Consider the following 22,914-nt stretch of genomic DNA (forward strand, 5'->3'; position numbering starts at 1 on the left):
CGAGATTTTAACAGAATTTGACGCGCTCAAAAGCGAGCGAAATGAAATCTATTCAACGAAAGGGAAAGAGGCGATGTTTCGATCGAAAGTAAAGTGGGTAGAGGAAGGAGAGAAGCCTACCAAATATTTCTTTACTTTAGAAAAACGCAATTATGAGAAAAATATTGTAACAGAGCTTAAAGGAAGTGATGGAGAGATAATATCCGGTATAAGACAAATAAATAAACAAATTGAGGATTACTACAAATCATTTTTTAACCTCAAAGGTTCCACAAGACGATCACGAACACTTAAATGAATTGTTTAATTCTTTTGTTGAGGACTTGAAAAACCCAAAATTAACGGAAGATGAGCAAGAAGAACAAGAAAATGATCTCTCAAAAGAAGAACTGCTAAATGTACTGAAGGGTTTTAAACAAAACAAAACTCCAGGAGAAGGTGGTTTCACGAAATAGTTCTATGAAACCTTTTTCGATTTTATGGGTGGCCATCTCCTAGACTCCTATAATGAAGCGTTTGATAAAGGTAAAATGTCAATCTCTCAGAGATGAGGTATTATCTCACTAATAAGAAAAGCGGAAAGCTACCTGGTCGAATTAACATAGTGGCGTCCAGTAACACTTCTAAATGTCGACTATAAAATACTGGCAAGAGCAATTGCGAAAAGAATTGAACTCAAATTCCCAAATAATTACACTCAGATCAAACTGGATTCGTCAAAGGAAGGTTTATCGGTCAAAACGTAAGATTGCTTAGTGAAGTTATGGAATACACTGAACTTAAAAAAATTCCAGGAATTATGGTACTTATAGATTTCCTGAAAGCATTTGATACGTTAGAATGGCAATTTCTACATAATACGGCAAAATACCTCAATTTTGGTCCAAACCTTAGGAACTGGATCTCTGTGATTTACTCGGATGTAGAAAGCGGAATAATAAATGGGTGTTACGTTATAAATTACTTTTAGGTATCCCGAGGTGTCCGGCAAGGCTGTTCCTTGAGTCCTGTTCTTTTTATACTATCCGCAGAACTACTAGCGCAAAAGAAACGTCAGAGTAGCAAGAGTAAGGCGATAAAGCTCCCAAATAATGTAGAAGTAAAACTAAGCCAATTTGCTGATAATACAACCCTTATCTGTAAGGATATTAAATCACTAAAAGAAAATTTAATGAATATAAACAAGTTTGCTGAAATCCCAGTTCTCAAATTGAACAAAAAGAAGACCAAAGTTATTGGATCGTGGAGGACGAACAAAGCTAAACGACCTAAACCCTTAGCAATAGCCATGACTAATAAACCGACTAAAACACGAAGAATATATATTTTGTACAATCGTAATAAAAATAACGACCAAAACTTTTTCATCAAAATTAAAAAAATCGAAACAAAACTAAACGTTTGGCTGTCTCGAGACCTCACCCTTATAGGACGAACTTTATCGGCAAAAGAATTAGGGATTTCTAAAAAAGCATATTCAGCCTCAATGCTATGTTATCCAGGGGACGTTATTAAACGAGTACAGGAAAAGCTCTTCAACTTTGCTTGGCGAAACAAAAAGGACAAAATAAAAAGAACCGTACTCTATCGTGTGGAGGAGGCTTACATTTTCCAAATGTTAGAAAAATTGGTAAGGCACTTCGATTAGGCTGGATAGGCACGTTACTAAGTGAATCCAATGATGCTTGGAAAGCAACGCCTAATTCTTGCCTCAATACATATCGAGGATCACCGTTTCTCTTGAAATGCAACTAAAACAAAACTAGTGAGACAATCTCAGATAGTGCACAGCGCAATTGATAGCTCTGGCACAGTAGTCCCATAAGTACTCACTCCTGCTCAGTTTACTTCCGGTTTGTGTCTACCTTGGTAGTGTGCTTGGGCTTTTCCCCTTTGCAGTGTGTATGTTTGAAGGATGTATTTTCATTCAAGGTCCAAAAATTACGAACAAATTAATTACTATTGGTGTTTTAAATTGATTTTCGTTCATTTTAAATTCAATGATACGTTGAAGTAGCAAACGTGACAATTTAGCTGTTCACACCAACTTTGTAACTTGATACTTTTTCCTCGCAAGGGCATGTAATATGAAACCCTTGTTTTCTCCAAAACACACGGAAGAAGTGCGTATTTTTTGAGATAAATAAAAGAAAGTTAAATATCTGATGTAGTGATGAAGAAACGGAACAGAAGCGATGTTGTATTACTAAAATTGTAAATTTTTACCGATGAGCAAGAACTAATTTAATTAACAGATAGTCACGAAATTGCACTTTCTTTTTTCTGTTGCCACCTTCGCTGCTGACAATAAAACAATTCAAAATTAACACACAACGATATTGATGGCTGAGAAGCGTTTCAACGAAAAGTATTGAAAATGAACAGCGCTACTTGGCCAATATGAATCAGTCTCCTCAAAGACTGATTAATTTATTTTGCGCTTTCTTTAGGTGCCATGGAGTCTGCAGCAATATTTGAGCACTTTCCTGGTTTCTATTGTTACAAATTTACAATTTGCGGAGTATTAAAGCCACTAACTTGGGAACTTTTTGGTCAGACACAATTAAGGTAAGAAATAAACAAGCTGCTAAGGAGAAGGAATAAAATTGAACCCTAACAAGCACACTATCATAGATTGAAAACAACAGATGATATTTGTCGAACCTACCTGTGTGTAATTCTAAAAGCTACGCAGCAACAATAACGTTTTACTTTTGCAATAAAAAGGGACAACTGGCGCTACCTATAAAATAACTACCGTCCTTGGTCACATGACGAGATTTAAAATACCGTGTGGAAAGAAAGTGTATAACAGTAACGATGCTAGAGCGCGTGCGTCCTACATATTGAGTTTTACCACAAGGAAAACCACTCAGTATTTATGCGTGATTCCGTATGCGATGTTTCCTCCACCTGATGTATAAGCCACAAACGCTAACTAATCTACGCATGCGTTTAGAGCAAATTAGTTTTGCTTTAAAGAGAATGGTACGACAACGAGAGGAACGGATTACCTGAAACAAATATAAAGCTTAGCAAGGCAAGTGTTCGTTGGATTTGCTGTTTGATCCGCTGTCATCTCAAGCAGAATCAAGTACTGATTGACCTTCAAGTCAGGAGGATTGGTAAGCTTTAACCCTCGCATCTTTGCCGTGACCCGCCTAGGGACTTCATGCTGGTTTTCTGACCTAACCTAGGGTAAGCGGTGTCTTTGCATCTTTCCCCGTTCTTTTCTTGTTTACTCGACTCCGTTTTCCACCGAGAGCTTTTCTTTTGCACTCTATCTGGCCAGTTTTCTGGCCGTTGCGTGTTTTTGCCTTTAGTTAAGCTCGGTCACCCATCCGCCTGGGTCGGTTGTTTGTTAAGCCTGGTCACCCATCCAGCTTAACTTCTCGTTTTTCTAAATTTGTGTGTGGCTCTTCCTGAGTAGACCCCTTTTGAATTCAGTTTTGTGCACTTTGCACTCTTCTGTGCGTTGTCCCTCTGGCGTTAATTTTACTGTAGCCAGGCTTGTCCTGTTGTCCAAATTAATCTTGTCACTTAATTGATATTTATTGTGGCTGGGCAATTGTCCCACCCTCTTGAGCTTTTTTCATGGCTTGCTTTAATTTTGCTTGAGCATTGCTTGTTTGTTAAGTCTTCGCTCTTCCAAATTCTCCTTTATTCGTTGCTGTTTGCTGCGCTTAATTCTTTTGTCGCCAGGCTAAAGTCCTCTTGTCCAAATTAAGATCTTAACTTTTTGTAGTTTTATTATCTGGTGGTATTTTTGTAGCCGGGTAAATTTCCGTGGTTCATTCATAGTCATCTTTGTTGCTGTGTGCACGTAATTGTATTGTAGCCAGGCAATAGTCCTGTTGTCGAAATTCTTTTTCTCCTTAATAGTATTTATTGTAGTCGGGTAAAGTCCCGCTAACGTATTTAAATAACAATTAATTCTCCCTTATTTATTGCTATTCCCTTCGCTTCTTTCTATTATAGCCAGGCTAAAGCCCTGTTATCCAAATTTGTATCTTAACTTTTGTAGTTTTATTATCTAGTAATATTTTTGTAGCCGGGTAAATTCGCATGGTTTTTTCAAATTCATCTTCTTCCCCGTGTGTACCTAATCTTATTGTAGCCAGGCAGTAGTCCTGTTGTCTTAACTCGTTTTTTTTCCTTAATATTGACTGTAGTTGTTGCTTTATAATGCGAGAACACCGCGAAACCGTCAACATCCATTGCAGGAAAAAGCCCTCGGGCAAATCCCGGGAAGAAATTCTGACTGCCATCTTTCAAAAATATTAAAATGTAGCGGCAGTCCAACAGAACTTTGACGCCATCCGTGTCACTTTCAAAGAGGAAGACCAGTCCCTCGCTGCTTTGCGTGATAAGGGTGTGAGGCTTTTCGGCTTGTGGTGTAGGATGGACCGGGGTCCTCCCACCAGTATGGTCCATCTTTTTGACTATCCTTATGAGGATCCTGCTGAGGATATCTCAACTTTGTTTGAAGATTGTTTATTCTGAGACTCCTCGTAGAGTGGCCGTTATTAATGGCTAGACTTGCCGGGTTTGTTACCGTGGCTAGCCCATTTTGTGTAACATCTGTGCAACGATTGGGCACAAATCGTTAAACTGCCACTATAAGAATAAATGCCACCTTTGTGAACAAGAGAGTCATTTTGCTAGAAATTGCCCTAATCTTTGGGGCCTCAACGTTGCTTCTGACGTTTCTGGGGGTAATTCATTTGGCACTCCCGCTAATGGTGGGGCTCAGGTGGCCCGCCCTGGTGGTCTAAATCCCTCTGCTGTTCTCGCTAATGTCGGGGGCTCCTCGGGAGATTAAAATTCTCCTAGTGGTCCTCCTAATGGTGAGGGCCCTTCAGATGTCCAAATTTCTTCTGGTGCTCCCGCTAACGGTGGGGCCCAAGCCGGTTCTCATGAGGTTACTCGCTCTTCCAGTCACTTAGCTTCTCCTCGGGTGACCCCTTTCGAGTGGTCTAGCAACCCTTTGGCTAGCCGGCCCCTATTACTCAGCCTTCCTCTAGCCATTTGTTGCCTCCTCAGCAAGAGGCTGCTTCTTCCTCCCAACAAACTGAACTGGAGGAAGTTTTTGTGGATGCGTCAGACGGCTCTGACATTGAAGAATTTACTGATGATGAGCCCTCCCTCTCTTCCTCTCAAGCTATCTCTGAGTTCTCTCAGAGCCAAAGCGTTCTTGGTGGGACTCAAAATGTTGAACAAAATGTTCAAAGTGGTAGTGTTATTGGCGGCGTCGTAATCTCCGACGTCGTTGAAGTGCTAGAATTCTCGGATTTGCGTTCTAAGGTTGATGTCGACTTAATGGTTCCATATTTGGCATCGGTTAAACTCAGTAGGTCCAGGGACCCTCGTCCAGAAAGAAACACGGGACTGTTTCTTTCTCCCCCACAGGTGGTGGGGGGTCCCCGTGGTCTACCGATAGTGTTGAGATATCGTCCCAATTAGGGTTGATCTCCCTTCTTGACACTGTTTATTTTTCATAGCTGCTGTTTTCTTCATTTACTGATTTGTAATGGCATCTTTTTTAACTCTTAATACCAATGGGTTGCTAGACGCGAATAAGAGGATGGCTCTGCTTCATTGGCTCAGTCATATGTCTTTAGACTTCGCTTGCCTGCAGGAAACCCACGTCACTTCAATTGCCGAGAGCAATTCCTGGTTTTCTTCTTACGGTTTCCTGTCTGTTGTTTCCCCTGGTTCCTCAGACTCCTGTGGTTCTGTTATCTTCTTTCGGCCTAGATATGCGATGGTTAACTCTAAACTTACTCGGATAGTCGTCTTGTTTTGGCTTAATTTCAAGATCGTGATTTGATTTTTCGTGTTGTCTGTGTTTATGGCCCTAATCGGAATCTAGATACGGACAACTTTTTCAGTTTTTTCTCCTCCGAAGTTGATCCGTCGGTTGCCACCCTTGTTTGCGGGGATTTCAATGCCGTTTTTGACCGGCCCATGAATAGGAGGGGTTCCAATGCTTTAGATTGCTCCAGGGAACGCAGTGCTTCCGTTTTTTCCCTGTATCGTGATTGTGGTGTGGTAGACATTTAGAGATCTCTTCATCCTGCTACCTTTGCCTTCTCTTGGCTTAGGCCAGATGGCACACTGTCATCCAGAATTGAATTTGTCGGGTGTCCCTACTTATGGATACATCTTGTGCGATCTTGTGACATGCTGGCTTGCCCTTACTCACATTGTGCTGTTCTTCTCACTGTTCCCATTCCGGAACCTACTCCTCGCGGCCCTGGCCGCTGGAAGCCCAACATCTCGATCCTTAAGGATGTTGGTTTCAAATCATCAGTCTCGGATTGCTGGGCTGGGTAAAAAACTATGAAACACTCCTTTTGTTCTCAACAATCTTGATGGGACATGGGTAAGAATTAACTAAGGAGTCTGGCTATCAAATCTGGTGCCTGAAAGTGGAAAAAGCGGAACTCGTCTCGTACCTTATTGCAATCTCTCGCCGAAAATTTAAAACCTCAATTGACAATGGGCACGTGTCCCTTCTTAATGTTTACGAGTCCACACTGTCAAAAATAGCGTCTGTGGACCGTGCAGCGGCTTAGGGTGCCCGCATCAGATCTCGCATCCGTTTGGCCGAGAAGGGCGAAGCCTCAACGAGCTCCTTTTTTTTGGTTGGAAAAGAAAAATGGCTGTTGAGGAATGGTTTTCCGCCATACAGAAGCCTGACAGTTCTATTGTGGCTTTTTGTTCCTGGCATCTGCGACTCATTAGTGTCCTTTTATTCTGATTTATTCTGTGCCTGCCCTACCGACATTGATGTCCAGAATTAGCTTCTAGATACTCTGTCTTCTTTTGTTCCCCATTCGCAAGTCCCCCTTTGTTAGGACCATCTTACTGAGGAGGAGGTGCATAAGGCACTCTTAGGTATGGACAAAGGAAAATCTCCAGGCTCGGATTGTCTCCCGGCCGAATTTTGCCTGGCTTTCTGGAAAATCTTGGGCCCTGCCCCCGTCGAGGTTTTAAATGGTTCTTTTAACTCTAGACTTCTTCCCTTTTCTCAACGGGGTGCGCTTATCTCCCTCATTTTCAAGAAGGGTGATCGATTATTGCATAAGAATTAACGCCCCATATGTCTTTGAAACGTGGAATATAAAGTCTGTGCTACAGCTCTCGCTGGAAGATTTCTAAAAGGTATTGATCATGTCGTGGCCCGTGATCAAACCTACGGTTTCCCCCTATCGCTTCATTGGTGAGAATGTGGCCCTCCTCCGGGATGTTTTCACTTTGACAACGATGCGGATCTCCCGCTTGCCATCTTGTCTTTCGACGAAGAGAAGGTTTTCGAGCGCTTTCATTAACCCTTTCTCCCATCTACCCTTTCTCGGATGGGGTTTATCCCATCATCAAGTGGGTGGTTTTTCTTTCCTCTGACATTCGGAGCTCCATCCTCATCAACGGTTACACTTCTCGTTACTTTAAGCCTTCTTGGGTGGGTGATAGAGGGTTGACCCCTGTCACGTCTTCTCTATGTTCTGAAAACGGAAGTCCTTGTGGTTAATATCCGGGTCCACCCGGCCATGAAGGGCCTTATGGTGCCTCCTGCTTCTGTGCCGTTGCCGGTTTGATCTTTATATACTGATAACACAGCTGTTATTTCATCATCGGATGCTGCTACGGTGGCTGTATTTGACACGTATGCCCTCGTTGAGGCCGGCACCGGAGCAAAACTAAATATGGAGAAGAGCAAGGGCTTTTAGCTTGGTGCTTGGCGTGATCATGTGGATGCTCCGGTGCCAATCGAATGGTCTTCCTCCAGGTTAAAAGTCCTGGGTGTTTTTATTGGGAATGGTAATGTAGACATCGCTTACTGGCGCCCTCCAATTGAGGCCGTTGACAACTGCCTTTCTTCATGGCGTTGACAGTCTCTGTCTTTAATGGCCTCGCTCTGTCAAGGATCTGGTATGTCGCTGCATTCGTGCATATGCCGCCCTGAGTCCGTGCTGTGCTCAACTACATGATCTTCAAGTTCTTTTGGAGTGGTAATCGTGACCTTATGGCTCGCAATATAGTGATCCATGACCGCTCCAAGGATGGCTTTTATATGGTCTCTATTGCTCTTCAAGTTAATGCTCTTTTGGTGCAATGTATCCGCCGTTATCTGTGTTCCCAGAACAGCTCGGTCTCTCTAATTACCTTCTGGGTTTTTGACCGTATTGGTATAGACCCCATGGGTGTCTTTTCGGCGTCTCTCGCTTTCTCTCCAACCGCGCTTCCTCCCTTTTATGCTGGCGTGGTGAATGCGTAGAAAGCCTTGAATGGCTCAGCGTACCCAAATGGCTTGGTTGTACGCTCTGTGGTCGAATATGTAGATCTTCCGGCATCTTCCTTCTCTTGCAAATTGTGTTAATAGTTGAGTCTCCTCATTCTTTGTTGTAGACCACATTGTGTTGCAAAATTCAGACCATCCTTTGGTGACCTCGACTGGCCTTCAACCTGGAAATCTCTGTTTTTCTTGCCCTTGGACAGGGAAGTCATTGATCTGAATTGGTCTGAATTGGTCTGAATTGGTCTTGTACACCGCCGAATTGCTATGCTCCTTTGGTTACAACCTGCCTACCAATTGCTTTTGCAGTTATCGCATGGAGTCTTCTGAACATTTCTTCTTGTTGTGTCCTGTCATCCAGATTGGTATTGACCTTGTTCAAAATCTGCTTTTTCGGGATTTCCCTTTGCTCTCTCGATAACGGTGCGGCACATGGCATCCGGCTTCAGCAGCGACGAGCTTCTTTGTGTTCCTCTTGTCTTCCCCTACATGCTGAATCTATGTAAGTTCTTGGTCTGGTGCCAGCGGAACGACCATCGCTTTTGCTCGGTGCCAGCCAGTGCTCTTAGGCTCCTGGCTTGTCTCAAGTCCAGGGCAAATTTCTATTTACCTCTGTGTTCCAAGCGTTTCCTTTCGCAGCGTCATCGCTGCGTTTTCCATCGTTAATTGGATGCTAATGGCGTCTTGGCCGTTTCTCCGGCGGTTGTTTCAAATTAAGGTTTTGAGTGCCTGCTCTTACGTAGAATTTGTTCTTCGTTTTCCCTAGTTCTGGTCGCCTTTATCGGATGCACTGGGTAAGCGTTTTAACCAGTCTTTCATTTTTTCGCTTTTATTGCATGGAATTTACATCTCTTGCTCTAGTCCTGGCCGCCTCTATTGGTTGTGTCGGGTTACTGTTTTAAACCTTGTCTATTGTCTTCCCTCTCTTTTATGGTGGGGCGGAGTTCGAATCCCCGGCAAAGTTGGCGAGCTGGCCTCAAATGAGGGTGCTCGCTCTCCTTGGTTGCAGCTGTATTGTCCTTTCATGTATGTTTATAAGGTAGGTGGACATTTCACTCCGTTCATCGTACCGCCTGAAGAGACCGTCTCCACAAAAATAAGAAATTGAGCGGAAAATATCAAAATTTCAAAATCTCTCAAACATTTGCTATTAGTAGACCATATAACTATTTATCGCTATGTTGTTCATTTGTCAAATGGGGTTTTGTTTCGCAGAAAATGACGATATTCGATTTCGGTGGCAGGGATTAGAAAATTAGACTCAAAAATTAGCCATTTTGAAGTTAACGGCTTGCCGTAACTATAAACTCAGAAGACATTCACTTGAATTCACCTTATTATAAGACTTTTAAAGGTTTTATTTTACAATTTCTATGACATTTGAAAAACATTAAGATATTAACAGAGAGCACGAGGAAAGCCCTCTGTTCATGGAAATTACTAGTAAACTTCTAAAAACAATTCTCCCTACTACCTTTATCCCAAATCAAATGACATTTATCACGTACAATTCAAAGGAGATGGGCTCTTAGCTGATATAATTTTTTTTCTGGAGAAATTAGATTGTGCTTTAAAACAGAACGCTAAAAATTGCGATTTCTCGTGAAATTATACAAGAGATTGTGTCACCGACAGTGACTGACCGCTGTATCATTGCAGCTCAAAGCTCCAAACTCAATAAAAAATGTCTTCTTGTTGTCGGTAAGTTTTGTCATTTATTACTTTTTTAGAAAATACAGAGGCTAATGACATGCTTGTTTTATCACCAACTTGTATATTTTTTTTATGTAAACACTGCGTATACAGTGCGTTTACTATATTCCATTCAGGTGAATGATACTGTTTAACCAGAACAAGAGTTAATGAATTGATACCATTTCTATTTTTAAAACAGCTGCCAATTTTTTTAAAAATTTTTTTAAACAATTTTTTTAAAAATAATACTAGTGAGCAACACTTCAGCAACAGATCTTGTCAACTTGCTTTATTTTCTCCGACTGGTTTCGTCTGATCATACAGACTTCATCAGGGAGTTTGAACAAGATACATAAAGGAACTTATTTTATAGCTATTCTTTAGAGCACAAATCACGTTCCGACTAGGGTGTGAACAGCAAAAAACACCTACAAAATTGCATGCAGGATATGACTAAAATCCTGCGAATGTGCAATGTTTAATTTTGGGGCTCACCGATTTAACGTTAAATCGGTGAGCCCCAAAATGAAACATTGCACATTCGCAGGATTTTAGTCATATCCTGCATGCAATTTTGTAGGTGTTTTTTGCTGTTCACACCCTAGTCGGAACGTGATTTGTGCTCTAAAGAATAGCTATAAAATAAGTGCCTTTATGTATCTTGTTCAAACTCCCTGATGAAGTCTGTATGATCAGACGAAACCAGTCGGAGAAAATAAAGCAAGTTGACAAGATCTGTTGCTGAAGTGCTGCTCACTAGTATTATTTTAAAAAAAATTGTCTAAGTCACAGCTACCAGAAGCCACAATATGTTCAGCAACACTTCAGATCGCTCTGGATTCAAGATGACCAAAAGTGCTTTAAAACTTAAAAAACGGCAAGAATCTACAGATAGACAAAGTCAGGCGCGTGAGGAGGTCGTAGAAGATTATCGAGCGACAACACCCGAAGAATCACCTGAATCCGAAATATGGATCGATGACCACTTTCAACGCGCGCTAAAAAATCTTGTCCGTAGCTTCATCGAGGCTGAAAATCAGCTTTATGGTCTACAGGAACGCATACAGAGACTTGAATCCAACAAGAGCAACGGGAAGGTACCCAGTGGTTTGAAGATTCGCTGTGTAACCAATAAAGGCCGTAATACCCAGCTTCTTCAAGAAATATTCAACAACATCAGCAAAGAAGCTGAATTAAAGCTTCTAGACGCCACTATCGACTCCCTAAAAACTGAAGAACAGCAAGGAAAAGTACGGTGCGCGAAAAAGAAGAAGAGCGTCTTCACTGCCATTGAGACCTGGAGGAATTCCTTTCAATCTAGTGATTCTTCTGTTAACACCGAAGCAGACGAATATGTCAAGTCGGAAAAATGTTTTGCGGACAGCTTCTATTTCGAGTGTGCCGCAACACGAGCTTCTAAACGGGTAGCGGAGAACATTAAAAAAGCTTCTAAAGAGGCCACAAGAACAGAGCAAATGGATACCCAATTTATCATTAACGAACAGTCTGTCCGCGACATGGTGCAACGTGCCGTGCGACAGGAAGTTTCTAAGCTCAACCCAGCTTCTCCGCCAGCAAATACAGCTCCACCGCCCCGAAAAAATTCCAAAAGCCGTGGTAAAAATAGATCAAGCTCCAGAAATCGGAAACAACAACGCCGTCAACATTCGAGCCAGGATGCCCGTAACCCGCGTAACCCCTCGCCCGCAGCCAAAAGTGCATAAGGGAGACAAAGTCGATCTAAACAGCGGACACAGCCCAAAAAACCCAAAGTCAGGTTTTCTGATAGCCTCTCTCACTCTGTTTCTCGTCGCCAGAAATCAAAAAAAGGGAAAGGCCGCGGAAACGGCGTCGTAAAATAGATGCGAGAGACAATTACTCTAAATGGCTTGACAAAATGGCAAAAAAACTGATTTTGGACCTTTTACTCCGGAATTTGGAATTTCACAATCTTTCAAATGTCTCTCTCACCCCAGAGCAGTCACGAACTCTTCGCTTAGGTCTTACATTTACACCTACGCTTAGACCGTCTGCCGTTTGTGTTTTTGACAATCAAATACAGGATTTCTGTCGTAGCGTCCGTCTGCATTACAAATTTGCTGATCAACCTGATGACCCGGACTTCAATCCTAAACTGTACGTTAAAACGGGATGGAATCCGCCTCGGGAAGATCCTGACCTCGAAGAAAACCTGTATAAAATCCGTTTAGAGCTCCTGGAGACCTTTAACCAGACCCCGCCGCGTTGGACAAACAATCTCACGTTTGGCGAATGGAGAGGATTACGCGAGCTCAAGGAAAACCCCACGGTTCGCGTCTTAGCCACAGACAAAAACCTCGGACCTGCTCTCGTATCCACAGACTGGGTAGAAAAAGAGACTCTTAAACACCTCAATGACACTAAATCGTATGCTAAAGTCACAAAAGATCACTGGACATTTAGACGTCAAAAGGTAATTGAGACCAGAGATAAACTTGTAAATAGTTACTCTAGATTTTTACCACCCAAGTCTCTCAAGTTCCTCCGTAGCCTAGACAACAGTCCTAGGAGTATCAATCCTGCTAAATTTTATATTATTCCTAAGATTCATAAGTCACCTATAGCTGGGAGGCCTATCGCGGCTTCTCACTCTTATATCACTAGGCCCATTAGTATTTTTGTTGACGAATTAGTCAAACCAAACATTACTATGCCTACGGTTTTGCGTGACTCGGGTGAACTGATCCAATGTTTAGAGAAAGTTGAGCTACTCGCAAATTGCCTTCTTGTTACGGCGGATGTGTCATCATTGACACAAAGAAAGCAATTATTGCTCTTGACCTCTTGCTTAGAGAGGGCAAGGTAGCGCAAACACCTCTCTTGGTTCAGTTAACTCGTGTAATCTTTGAAAATAATTTCCTTAAATCTGAATTTAGTAGCGATATATACCATCAAACGTTTGGTATCGCCATGGGTACTCCCTTCGCAGTTACAGCCGCAAACGCATTTATGTATTATCATGAGAGGGATATTATTGAATTGTATTCTCGAAATTTAACCCTCTACAAGCGTTTTATCGATGATGTTTTTGTCATCTGGGAAGGCCCTCGGGAGACCCTCCTTGAATTTCTCAGTGCCATTAATACTAAGGATGAACGCATCAAGATAACTTACGAAATTAGCGATTCTAAGATTTCCTTTCTAGACTTGCTACTTTTCAAAGATTCTGTCATAAACAAACTGCAATACTTTACTTTTCAGAAAACGCTTAACAACTATCAGTATATACCATATGAGTCATTTCACCCCGCTAGCAACAAGAAAGCTTTTATCAAACGCGAGCTCATGCGTTACGCCAGAAATAGCTCAACTTTTCGCTCATTCAATGAGAGACGTCAACTATTCTGGAAGCGCTTACGCCCTCGGGGTTATCCAGCTAGGTTTTTACTACCCGTTTTCAGGGAGATAAACTATAGTAACAGGAGTAACTGGTTCTCTAAGCCTGGTCGGTTATCTAGACATAGGACAGTGGTGTTCAAATCCACGTTTAACTGCAGTCATGTTGGAATCAAAAAAGTTATTCTTAAGCATTTAGCGAACCTTAGTTCTATTGTTAGTTATAAATCTACCAATACGTTAGCACATCTATGTAAGTAAACGTTTTTTGGGGCTCACGGATTTAACGTTAAATCCGTGAGCCCCAAAATTAAACATTGCACATTCGCAGGATTTTAGTCATATCCTGCATGCAATTTTGTAGGTGTTTTTTGCTGTTCACACCCTAGTCGGAACGTGATTTGTCTTCTAAAGAATAGGTATAAGATAAGTTCCTTTATGTATCTTGTTCAAACTCCCTGATGAAGTCTGTATGATCAGACGAAACCAGTCGGAGAAAATAAAGCAAGTAGACAAGATCTGTTGCTGAAGTGCTGCTCACTAGTATTATTTTAAAAAAAATTACCGAATTTTTGATATAAAGCCTTAAAATGAACTATTTTTTATTTTTGTCATGGTTGCTAATTATCAAGAAGTTGTTATCGCAATTACATCAATTTTCCCAGGGTCTGTCTCACGCTACGCAGCCCAGCGATCCCGTTTTCATGGTGTTTTCAGAGAATAACTGAAACAGACTGCTCGTTTGATAGGCTAGATAAAAGCAAGAGCCTTGAAATTGTTACTTTACGCAATTATTCATAGGATATTTTGAATCATTTTCCTCACTGGTCATTTTCTGCAGTGACAACGGAATGTGAACTTTACTTGTTACAGTGAGTATTTCCGCGAGGACGAGACGCGGAGATTAGACACAATCTACCCACACCACAAAGGTGAACTCGGACTTAGCTGGACACGAAAGACTTCCAATTACTGTGTGCCACAAATTTTATCCCGACATGGAGCAAATAGAAAAGTGGATCGAGGAATTACAAAAATGGTATCGGAACACATCTTTGAGACGACGGGGAAGTTTGTTCTAGTTGGATGAGGTAAACTATGTTTCAGATTAAAGACTACCGAGTGCAGAACAAAATACTGTTTTAGGAAGGCTGGAGGAAATTCCAGGAGCAAAAGGTAACATGCAAGTAGGTAAGACACGCTAAGTTATTTAAAATGGCCGTGGATAAAAACCGGAACTCGGAAGATTCCGGAAAATCCCGGAACATCGAATAGTTATGATAATTATGCGAAAAATATGTAAAATTAAATTTTTCAAACTAAAGTAAACAAAACTAAACTGGTATTATATCGGAAAATACAAACAAAACAAAAACACAAAAAACGGAAAAGAAGAAAGAAAAATGAAAGTGCTTCCAATAAGAGAGGGCTAGTAACTAAGAAGAGTAATTCATTACTTCCAGTCGTTCACCGTCACTTTAATAACATGACTGTTCTTTATTACCAAACTTCGTTCTTCACAGAAAACTAAGGTGATGGCGTACGAACCCTTAAGCAGATCTAAGAGTGTGATTTCTTTATTGAATTAACTAGGTCAATACCAACATATTCGTATACACGATTTCTCATGAAGAAATAGTTTCTCCATGAGATAGAAAGAAAAAAACTCTTCAGCATCGAGTTTCTTGTCTAAACTGGTTCCGACTTCTCGACCTCTCATGACATGGTAAACAAATACAAAAACAAAGTTTAAAATCATTTCGCGACGCCCGCGCTGTCTTGCGGGGTCACTTGTCAAAATTTTATTGTCCCTAGAATTATTTGTTACAAGTTTAAAAAATGCATCTCCTGTAAAATGTTTGTTCTGTACAAGTTCAACTTCTTATGCAGATCGTTATCTGACATTCAATCAAACTTAGTTTTCTATCGAGCCATTCGAAAACCACCAAAGAAAACGAGACATACGAAAACCGGGGGTGAACGTGCTGTTCTATAAATATTTGATTACCACTAGTTTATTAATAATAACTAGCAAGTTACTCGGTGTTCCGGAAACGCTGAGTCTGCACTTAGTAGGTCAAAGTGCCGGGCGTTCCGAGCTGAGCGGCGCGAAAACTGGCGATGATAAATTGCAAGATGAAGATGGAATAGGGACAAATTATGAACACTGACTTAAAAAGCAACTGTATGATGCTCAGACAAACACCTCAGATGTTGAAGAAATAAGGGATCGAAAAAAGAAACGCAATGAATTACCTGACATTTATCGTCAGAATCGTCTATGTTTGTGTTGAAAAAAAGAGTGCTGAAAAGCGACGCGAGGCAATTGGCGGGAAAGAAGAGGAGCCTCCACTCATTGTTGTTAGTTGAATAAATACCCAACGCTACCTATCCCTCTGCTACCGTCTCTCCTATCCCGAATAATATCCTTTTTATATTTCAAGCTCATACTAGTTTATTTTTGTTTATTTTAGGTTAAAAAATTTAATTTTACTTATTTTTCGCATGGTTATGATTATTATTCGATGTTACGGGATGTTCCGGAATGTTCCCTGTTCCTAGTTTTATCGACGGCTATTTAAAATTACAAATCGAACTGAAACTTGTTGTTTATTTCAAACGACCTTCGCGAGGGCTTTCACAGGTAGGGCATTTGTTTCTCTAGTGCAGATTTTAGACTTGGCGATATATGCGCCATTTTTTTTTGTTTCTGTTTAGTCATATCCATATATAACAGAGTAAAAGGAACTAGCTTTATTTATTTCGTGTTCTGAATATTCACGAAAGGTGGCTGTTACTCTACTGGAAGTTTTCTGTTTCGTTTGCACCCCTTTTAAGGCGTATTTGCTTTAGCTTGAAATCTGCAGGGGGATTAATCCTTGACTTTTACTTTCCTAGGCTTATAATTAGCTCGATGAAGTGCCGCTGTGAAACGGCTGAAACATATCTGTTTAAACGTTTTTCTTGCTACGAAGCACAATTCAGAAATTCAATTCACTTTCCAGACAGGGATCAAAGAAACAGGAACATACTTACTTACGATCTCTCGGATTTTGTCTTTCCTTTTACAGGTTCCATTTTAATTTGAATAAAACACTGCTATTTAAACACAAGCATCAGTTTTCCCGTTATTGCGCAAATTTGGTTTAAAGGTAACAGTTGGTCTGTTTGTTCCGCTAGGCATTTGTGTAGACTGCAGAAGAAGTGTTTTCGAAAGCTCAGTTTCCAGTGTTGCTAGTATTACGAGTATTGATATTGAGGAAGGAGCAGGATGTGTCACGCCGTTGAAAGATTTGGAGTCGCTTTCACGCACACTTGGCCATGTTACTTTGGTATGGACGATAATCTTACAATACACTGTAACTATAGTTATCTAGTAATTTGCACAAACGGACACCCGCTTAATGCGGACTCCCCGATATTAACGACAATTTGGTTTGTCCCGACGAAAAGCTCACAATTCGTCTATAAAATTACTCCGCTTATTACGGACACTCCTTAATACGTACAACGGACACTTTTCCGTGTCCCTGGTGAAAAAACTCTGAAACATTGTTGACCCCGCTTTGCGGACAGTATTAAAAAACAACAGTAAAATAATTCTAGTCCTAAAGTACTGAGTGAGTAGATGTGCGTACGTTCTCCATAGTCAAACTTTGATGCAGTTACACTCACAATTACCGAAGAAACTTAACAATGGCTAGGTGCCGTGAAAATTTGCGCTCGATACCTTGTACAAACTTCTGCGAGACCAGCGAGACTTACACAAGCTTTGTTCCAGTAACACCCAGACGAACAGTTGGCCAAACCCCTGTAACTGAGGTAGAATGCAACTCAGACTGTTTAGTCGTCAGATGAGTCAAGCGCTGCTGTTGATGCTGCTAACAAGTGTCGATTATTCACGTGCCCAGAAGAGGGATGTGTCAAGACGTTTAAACGGCATTCGTCGTTTCTTAAACACTTGGACTGCGGAAAAAACAAGCGTGGTCTAGAGTATGAAACTCTCTATGACAAGGCCTCGATAGAATACGCGACTTAACTGGAATGTAGCGCGGAATGGAATGCTTAACGGTCCTGGAAGGAAGTAGACCATCATTAACAACCGTGCCAACTACTCTTCCGATTGTGGGAGCACTGAAGTCGTCACAGCCCCGTCGCACGAAGTTTAGTGAATATTAAAAGCAGAACTTTAATTCCAAGTTTGAAAATGAAGAGAGAAAAGAAAAGAAATCTAACCCAACTAGTCTCTAAAACCATGAGGACTGCGAAAGATTCCAACGGGAAGAGACAATTTAACTATGGGAATTTTTTTGTAAAACCCCGCAAATTTGCAGTTACTTCTCATTTGCAGTTACTTAACTTATTCATATCTTGCCGGCGAGTGGCAGCATTAACACGTGAAAAATAAGAGGCAATCTTCGAGGCTGTAAAAAATCCTCATGACTGGAAAAGGCGCAGAGAGTTAGCACCACGAGCAAGGCGCATTTCACGAGCAACGACCTCTGCATCGAGCTTTCGGCCTGTTGTTTGGCCAATACGGAATTTCGCCAAAAGATAGCAGTTTTCTTTATAGCTCAACCGATAATCTCTTTTGACAGCTCTTAGAGCCCATCCCTCGTTGTCAACGTCAATAGGGTAATCCTAGGAAAGCGTTGAGGTCTTTAGGGTGAGTGAAACGCCAAAACCCTCCTCCAGGGCTGACTTGTAACCCATTTTAGCTAGATCTATCACAGTATACCTCTCAGGTGACTGTTTCAATTTCTCGAGGGACAAGTGCTTTTCAAGTGGATAAACCCGTTAAAAGATACGCACGCACAAATCGTTGGGACATGAATAAACCCCAGCAACTTAGTTATTCTCCTCTGGATTGACATTCTGCTTTTTCCCCGCGCTGGCTTCAGGAGTTTTGGCTTTGCTCGACTACCTTTGAAACATGATAGACACACATCCACGTTATATTTAAATCTAGAGACATGTAACAATGCAGTTTTTGTTATTGGTAATAACAGGTGTTGAAGAAGTTGTACTGAAAAATATAACCCATCCCTCACTCCTCTCTAGCTAACACTATTAATGAGGGACGTTTCAGCACTCGTTTTTGTATCTAATTAAGGTTGAATTGTGAAGAACACCTTAGTAACGTTAAATTAAGTGAGTTTGTCAATCCGTAGAACAAATCGTGACATTATCTATACAATATTTGACTACTGGCCAGAAGACCTAAAAGACGATGCATCCAGTTTGACTACATTACCAGGATCGACAGCATATGCACACCAACAAGAAACGGGATGTGTTGAAGTAAACTCAAAGTTGTTCAGCTTTGTGATACCTTCTTATGTCTGGGCCGTGTCTATCGTCTCGGCAATGGTGTCCACGGAAACCACTCGGACTCCCCCCAATCCTCGATGAGAAATCAATGCAATTTTCATGCCATTTGCAGTGCAGACGTCGTGTCGTTCATTTATGTATGCCCAAATAGGGAATTTGCATGACGCAGCCAATCGACCTGCCGCATCTTTACCCTCTTGTGGATCGGTAAAATCTCTGCGTACCACCCGAATTCCGCAACGTGTTCCCATATGTCGGCACGCCAGGATTGTGCGAGCAAAATGGTAACAACCGGCGTTATCCTGACGAAAAAAGGCCGCGTTGATTTCCAGGTGGTCCTGCTTAAGTGTGGTCAGAACGTGGTGCATGATGGCTTTGACTGCAAAGCTTTCCTGGCTACATGCCTGGATAACGGAGAAAAACCCTTGCCACTGTAGGACCCCTTCTACCCGTCGGTATACGACTGATATTTTCCAGGATATACCACGCTTGCCAAACCAGTCTCCTTGCGACTCTCGGTATCTCTGGGCAAGAACTTCATTGCCCATGACATTTTTATGACTGGCTGGGAAGCGTGGCGTGATTGGTAAAATATACAGCTTCGTCTCTTTCGGTTTTCGCACTGCTCGCATTCGTCTTCGTGTCTATGATCGGATTGTTGCCGAAGTTCTGAGTTGGTACAATCGCTAAGGGCAAACACACTCCAGTGACTGGCTCCCTCAGAGTTGGTGCTAGTGTGAACCTAGCAAGGAATATATTTGAAAGCATTACACGTCATACCTGTATTGCCAAGATCGCTACTCTAATAAGGTACATATTCAGCTGGCCTTCCGTGAAAAAAATCCTGGCGTTAAAACAAAACACCATAAAAAAATATATGAAAAAGGGACTTTTCCATTAATTGACCATTCTCAACCATCGCCCGTCACCTCGCGCGATGCCCTTCTCCGTCATGAAAGCCTGCTCTTTCGTAGTTAGCGCCATTGGACTAATAATATTTTTTTTAGATAACCGTTTACTGCCTTTTTACAGAATTACTACTCTAGAATGATTAAGAAAAAAATAAACGTCAATATCTATGTTTAAAAGGAATATTCAAAGTGAATTTTGAGCAACACATCACGATACAGATTTTGTCCTAGTCCTACAATTTTTTTTACAGTTACTTTTCAAAAAAAAACAACAACTATTACTTTGAAATCGCCTTTAAGATACAATTTGGCAATCTTCAAGCATTGGGTGTCAATGACATCTGATTCCTTTTCCAGTCCGAGTTCGATGCGCTGGCGCACTAACGATTGAAGGTCTTCAAAAGCGCGAGCATCTTCTGCGGCAAAGTAAACAAGCCCTTGAAGAGACTTACACACTGAAGCTTTTCACTCTACTAGTATCCGCAACATGGTTCGCTTGCTAAAGGGCTTGAATCCCATCTCATCGCAGCACTGTTTGTACTGACGCTCTGTAGAATGAGTGTAAGAATAAGAATAAGTTAGAATAAGTTCGGTATTTCAAAAGTTTTTCCTGAGGAAAGCGGAAGTATATTCTGTCCAACGGGCAGATCTTGGACTAAATGAGGACTCGTAATGAAGGACAGAAAACTGTTCAACTGCTGCCACTCAATTCTTACTCTCACTAATAGTTGGTATTTCATGGAAGTGCCGCGCCCAAACTGCAGGCGATGAAGGTTGCCTATGGAGTAGTGATATCACGACCAGCCTGGTGTAAACACTGAGTTGGCGTTCTAGCTGGCAAGACCTGCCATGATGGACAGAATCTGTCTTCTCGTGTGCAACTCAATTGCATAGCCATAAGGCTCTGCAAGAGCCTCGAGGTTCTCTGTTGACGGCTACAAAAAATCGGCGTTCTTCATGACAGCAGACGAGACAATGGCCTGCAAAAGACAACCTGCAACTTTCGGGCTGATTGAGCAAAACTGCGGAAACCATCTCTGCATTTCTTTTGGGTATCCTTCCTTGGTTCTGTTAGAGGCTTCTTACCACTCAAGCCAGGGTTGAACTATCGGAGCGATACCGTCGGAGAGTAAATACTCATTCAACTTTCCTCGAGAAAGCACAGACGTTGCCTTCATAGCTTGCCTTTCATCGCTTGTGCTTGAAACAATGCTCTCTGTATCAGGACTAAGGAAAGTCTCATTGTCAATTGCAAGCCTTGATAATTCTACCGCCAAATCTTCAGATGAAACATCGCTGTTCGTGGGATCCTTTTCCACCAATGTCTGCTATAAGTAAAAATAATTTCATTTGTAACTAAACGCCGTATTTATTTTATTTTTGGCATGTCGATGTATGTTGTGAAGTGTGTGCGATGGTCTTCGAGTGGGTTTTGGGCTGCCATGATTAAATTAACACCCCGCGCAAAATGAGTAAGATTGATACCGTGGATTGTTCTTGAGATGACTTGGCATGAAATACAGGTTGTTCAGCCGCAGGCGCAGCCAGAGGAGTTCCACAGGTTTCTGACTTCTTGTTCGGTAGTGACTTGTTTTCCAACAGCTGTTTCCTCACGAAATCTTGACACTATTTGAAAATTGCTGAAAAAGTGGAGCAATAAGCCATTCACCTCTTCCCTAAAAACGTACTGCTTAAGGACAATGCGAATATTTTCAAGCAATTCAAATAACTCGAAAAAGCTATTACGAAATCAGAGTGACTTCAAGACCACAAAAATTATAGTTCTATTCTCTCGCGCGATCCTGGCCTTATTTCCCTTTGCAATTACTTCACAGGCCGGTGTGTTTCACCCCTGAATATGTATAACTACTTCTACGAGACCTTGTAAACATTTTAGACCATATGCAACTAATATAAACAAAACAACTCAGGCAATTCAACTGGATTGAGAATCTTGGTTTTCTCGAGAATTACTGCTGATTGGTGGCTATTCAATTGGTATCTTCCTTTAACATTCGCTGAATTGTGTGCGGCCATGTCAGCAGGGACTGTGCAGACAAATTTTCCTGTCCTCCAATGGATACCATAAACGGCTCTGTGGTGCGGACAAATATTTAGCAACTTGTGCTCTTCTTCTACCTTAAAGACACGTGAAACATTGGAAGCTTTTAGTTACACATTTCATCTGTATGTGGGAAATACAGGTTCAAAAAGAGCATAAATAACACCATTCACCAGCTCTTGCCAACAGCAACTTCATCTCTGTATTAACACCCTCATCCCTGCGTAGTTTTAAGTTTCCCAAATGACTCCTGACATCTCTCGTCCAGTCGTTTAGATCAACGCATTCCAGGTGTCCTGGACAGTTGCTCGATTGCCCGCAAGTGCTGCACCTACCTTGTAGCGTCATGTAGCTAAAGGAAATGCCATGTGAAAAATTTAAACACTTAGGGGCACAAAATGGCACAGTTAAGCGAACACCAGGACAGGTCTCATATGTTCCTGGCTTTTTAGTTCAATGTAGCCAATAATTTTTCCGCAATTTCCTGTCCACGTCACTTAGCTGTTGTTTTACTTTGCAAATAAACTGACCTTTCAGGAAGATTTCGAACACGTCTGGTTCTTACAACGGATGCTTTCATGCCAGCTGAAAGCTGGTTTGATAGCAAGAAGATGGGAAAACGGATTTTGGGGCGTATTTTCAGTTTATTTTAGAAATATATTTATATGACTGTGCCTGGTTTGCGTGAGATCGGGAAGCTGTTGGTGAAAGATGAAATTAGATCAAATTACAGTACAGTCGGAAGAGAAATAACAAAGAAGTTTACACCATTTTCCGTAAACAAAGCGGTGTTAGACACTGACTAGATGTTATCTTTTACCAAATCTTGTTTGGAAAATTCTTAAATGCATTCGTATAATTTAAAATACATCCGAAAAAAAAACCATTTCCGCAATGTTTACAGCAAGTCGCCATGTCATTTTAAAATAGTTTCCCACAAGAACTTATCTTGAAATGTCAAGGTAATAATTACACGATAAATATATATATATTAGCTTTTTATTTCGTAAGTTGTTCACAAATAACGATAATTCAGTCACTCAAATATGCAAAGTAGCGAACACTGAGGTTTTGGTCTTTCTTTACGTCGAAATCTAGACAAATACTTTGAAAAATGTGCTGAACATTGTTCGTAGATTCCAGGTTTTTTCAAAGGGAACCAGTTCGAGTTCGATTTTGACATGTCACAGAATAACAGTTAAAAGACAAATCTTTTCAGCCGTAGAGTTTGATTCTAAAAT

The 22,914-nt window shown here is 41.3% G+C and overlaps 1 pseudogene; it reads right to left on the reverse strand.

The window, feature by feature from the left end:
* Nucleotides 1–18,386: 18,386 nt before the first annotated feature.
* On the reverse strand, nt 18,387–19,248 carry LOC145493632 (uncharacterized; annotated as a pseudogene).
* Between the last annotated feature and the right edge of the window lie 3,666 nt (nt 19,249–22,914).

The sequence above is a fragment of the Orbicella franksi genome, chromosome 7 (assembly GCF_964199315.1).
Source record: "Orbicella franksi chromosome 7, jaOrbFran1.1, whole genome shotgun sequence".
NCBI lineage: Eukaryota > Metazoa > Cnidaria > Anthozoa > Scleractinia > Merulinidae > Orbicella > Orbicella franksi.